Consider the following 4,252-nt stretch of genomic DNA (forward strand, 5'->3'; position numbering starts at 1 on the left):
TGGGTGGGGTGGGGAGGGGGGGGGGGTGGGGGGGGGGGGGGGGGGGTAGACATTGCCTCACTGCTGCTATGGCAGGTGGAAGAGAGGCCTGAGCCAAAGCTGGAAAAAGCAAAGAAACACATGTTCTTCCCCGTGAGCCCTTGCTGAAGGTCCCACCACACCTTGACTTGAGGACTTCTGACCTCCAGAACTGTGAGGTACTAAATGTGTGTTTTCTTAAGTCATTCACTTGTGGTCATTTGTTACAACAGCAAGAGGAAACTCATATACGTCAAAGTTGTGCTCCATAAGAAGATGAATGTGGCTGTTTGTACAGAGTTCCAGCCCTACTGGGTGCCTTCTTCTCATCAGCTTACCAAGAACTGCTCCAGCACCCCCATGTTACAAATGAGGAGGCTGAGGCTCAGAAAGGCTGTGTAAACTGTCCGAGGTCACACAGCGACTGAGTGGCAGAGCCACATGTTCCTACATGCTCTCTGCAGGGTCCAGGAGAGGACAGTGGGCGTTGAGAGCCGGCCTGCGGGTCAGTGAGGAAGAGCTGCTTTACGGCGTCCGACATGCCAGGCTGTCCTTCTAACCTCTCACTCTCCCTTGCCTGGTTAAAAATAGCCTTTCTCCACGCAGCTTGGCAGCCCAGAGGCCCTTCATCTGTGGCTGGCCACGAGCACACCGCAGGGCTCCCTGCTGTGCTTTCCTGTGATGACAGCAGCCTGAGTCAGGGGTGCGGATGGCAACCTGGGCCGAGGGGGCTCCCAGGAGCAGACGAGCTCAGAGGACCTCCAGGGCAGCGGCCTCTGCAAATCTGCAAGACTCCCCCGCCCCAACCTTAGCACACTTACGAAGGGGTCGGGGTCCCCCAGCCTCTGCTGGCTGTTCATTCTGCTTCTCCACCTGCCCTGATGCCTCTCCTGAGACCCAGCGCACCCCACCTGGGGGTCCATCCATGGGCAGGGCCCTTGCTTTTCTATTCCATTCTCAGCCTGGTGTCTACCTTGGGGCTGGGGCATTGGGGTGCGTCGTGTCTGACCTCCCCATGATACCGCCTGCTCCAGGGTACCCAGAAGTTCTCATCAGCCTGGGTGGGGCATGTCTTGTCCCATATTTAATGTCTTGTTTTGTTTGTTTTTATTTAGAAACAACTTCTAACTTAGAGAAAAGCTACAAGAATAACACATAGGCGCCATTTGACTTTCTTCCAATCTCTGATGGTAGCTTTACAGGAAAAGGCTCTACTCCAGGTCCACACGGTATGGCAATAAACTTAAGAAAAATGTTTTCAAATCACAGCTGCTTTAAGAAAGACGACTCAGGACCAGCACGTAGTGTTACATTGCTGGACTCCCAAGGAGCTGACCACGGTTCAAGTCCCAGACTCCGTGGCTTAAAACTCACACCGGGTGTATGTACATGCATGCCCAAGGCCCTGAGAGGAGAATGGAGAAGAAGGGACTGCGGCATGGCCATCCTCCTTAGGGGGTGATTTCTCACTTTTTGTCTCTCTCTCTCCCCTCAGAAAAGAAAAGATAACTTGAGACCAGCAGGTGGCGTAATGGAGTGGTGTCATCATTGTACTCCCACATAGCTGTCTAAGTCCTGGACTCTGTGGCTTGAAACTCACATTGGCTGCATGTGCATGCATGCCTGAAATTCCAAGAGAATGGAGGAGAAGGGATTGTGGTGTAGCCATCCCACTGGGGGTTGATGTCTTGCTTTCTGTGTCTCTCTGGCGGGCATACATGCCCTATAGCAAAAATCTCTCTCTCTAAAAAAAAAAAAGAAAGAAAGAAAGAAAGAAAACTCATGGCCAGCCAGTGGCATAATGGTTAAGGTGCTGGACTCCCACATGGCTGATCACAGTTTGAGTCCTGGACCTGGAAGCTTGAAAAATCATAGCAGGCATGTGTGCCTGTGCTCAAAATCCCAGGAGGAGAATGGAGGAGAAGGGATTGTGGTATGGCCATCCCCCCTGGGGAGGGGTGATTTCTCACTTTCCCTCTCACTGTCTGTCTCTCTCTCTCTGGTAAGAACTAAGGGGAAAAAAAGAAAGGAAAAGGAAAGAAATCTTTATAGCTTTCTCTCAGCAGTTCCAGAGTTCGTAGGTAAAGATGGATTTCTGCAGGATCAGACTCAGGGGCCTTCCCTCTTGTGGCTCCAGGGCCACGGCAAGATCCGCAGCCCCTCAGCCCCCGCCCCACCCAGTATCCTGGGCTGGGTTCAGCCAGCAGGAGAGGAGCCCACTGGCCTGAGTCTGGCCCGTCAGCCACACACAGCTGCTCCTCAGGGCGGCCACGGGCCAGCCACAGCCCAGCCACGGTCCAGACATGGGCCAGCCCACACCCAGGAACGCTGCTGTCTAGGAGGGAGGAGCTGGTCGACCTGGGGACAAACAGCCGTCTCCACTCGCCAGCACTAACAAATGGGAGCCCTGAGCTGTGCTGAGACGCTGGTACACCATGACGGTGACAGCCGGCCCACGTGCCAGGCTGCTGGAGTTCCCTCCCTGACCCGGAATCTGCCACAGGAGGGGTCCGTTACTGTCTCAGCCACAGATGAGGAGACAGAGCCCCAGGACAGACCCCGAGTCACAGAAAGTGGGAGAGCCGGCTCCCCCTCCCAGTCTGACCCCAAGGCCTGGGCTTACCCTACGAGCTCCTTTGTCCTCGGCAGGTCGTGTCCTGTCCCCGAGAAGCCGAGTGTGAGCTGTTCCAGTTCTTTCCGCACCGTCTCCCTTCCCAGACTCATTCCAGGAGGAAAATCATAGCGACAGGCCATATTGGCTGTGTCTGTGACAGGTGGGGCATCCCGTCACACTGTCACACTTCCGGCGTGTCAGCACCTCTCCACTGTACAAGTGAAGACACGGAGGCTCGGGGAAATCAGCACGTGGCTGGCCACGGCTCACAAGCTGGCCTCTAGGGCCTGGTCCTCCCATCTGGTCCTCAGCGGGGGACAATAGAAGGTGCTGGGGGGTTCTGCAGGCACCACCTCACCCGGGGCCCTGGAGAGACCACTGGCTCCACCTTCCCTTGGCTCCCTGCCCTCACCAACCCACGAGCTGAAGAGCCTTTTGTGAAAGCAGAGCTACTGTGCTGGACTGCACATGTGGCGGGAGGACGCTGGGCCACCCCGGGCCACCTGGTGACAGGGAACCCCTTGCCAGGGCTCCCGGCTGCTCTGACAGGAAAACCAGTCACGTGTTCCACCTCCCCCGGGCAGAAATACCGCTCCTGGAGATTAGCTGCGCTCAGCCCCTGCACTCGGCCCCTTCAAGGGGCAGCAGGAAGCACTGAGTCATGGCCCCCGGCCCTTTCTAAATTGGACTTAAAATGAAAAAATAAATAAGAGCAGGAAAGGGCCTGATTGTTTGAAGAGCAGGAAAATGAGTTCTCTTCATGCTCACAGCCTCTAGAGTGACCCATGGGAGCTGGCTCAGAGCAGCCGTCCCAGCCCCTGACTTCACCTTGGAGGTGAGGCAGGAGCCAAGGAAAATATTGTGATGGTCTCAGTTACTGCGGACGCCTGCAGCTGCTCGGCGAGCCAGAGTGAGTGCAAACAAATCTCGCAGCTCCTGCCCTCTGCAAACGTGGTGGGCGCTGGGGGGCAGTGCCTGGGCACTTCTGTTTCTTGCCAGAGCACTCAGGACCTGCTGCTTCACCGTGGGACTGCAGCGGGAGGAAGACACAGGACAAAAGGCGCCAGGAAAGTTACGAAGGTGGAAGGTTTCTGCCTTTCTGCTGTGGTCTCGCTCCTGACTTGTCATGGTGGCTTTATTAGGTCGTGATGCATTTTTCCATTTTTCTAGGCAAAAATGAATCACAACTTTCCCAGTGACCCGATATTTGCTATTTAATGTTGCACTAAGTAAAGAAAAATTTAAAACGATGCTCACGAATGCTCACCATTGGTATTGTGTGTAATCCCGATGTTCCAAGCCGTCAGGAGCACACTGACCTACGAGCAGACGTGCCAAGGTCTCACCACTCACATATCAGCGTGCGCGCATACCCCGGGTGTTGTGACCGGGCGGTGAGAATGCTACACCGACCACTTCGGCTGTTCTGATTTCACTTCTCAGTACTCACGCTCTCCTCTTGGTTTGCCGACGGATGAGGTAGGACTGTGGCCTGAGCTTCTTTTCCTCCCAAGCCATCCTGTCCGGTGTAAGCGGCTGACTGCCACGCAGCGGAAACGTGTGGAGAAAGCACTCCTTGGCCGCTGTTTTCCTTCCGCATTTGTCTTCTTTTTCTTCTTT

At 55.1% G+C, this 4,252-nt stretch overlaps 1 pseudogene; it reads right to left on the reverse strand.

The window, feature by feature from the left end:
• LOC102493715 (40S ribosomal protein S6 pseudogene) overlaps positions 1–3,760 on the reverse strand; it is a 7,016-nt pseudogene extending 3,256 nt beyond the window's left edge.
• Positions 3,761–4,252: the final 492 nt, after the last annotated feature.

Source organism: Tupaia chinensis, unplaced genomic scaffold, assembly GCF_000334495.1.
Source record: "Tupaia chinensis unplaced genomic scaffold, TupChi_1.0 Scaffold000049_1, whole genome shotgun sequence".
Lineage (NCBI taxonomy): Eukaryota > Metazoa > Chordata > Mammalia > Scandentia > Tupaiidae > Tupaia > Tupaia belangeri.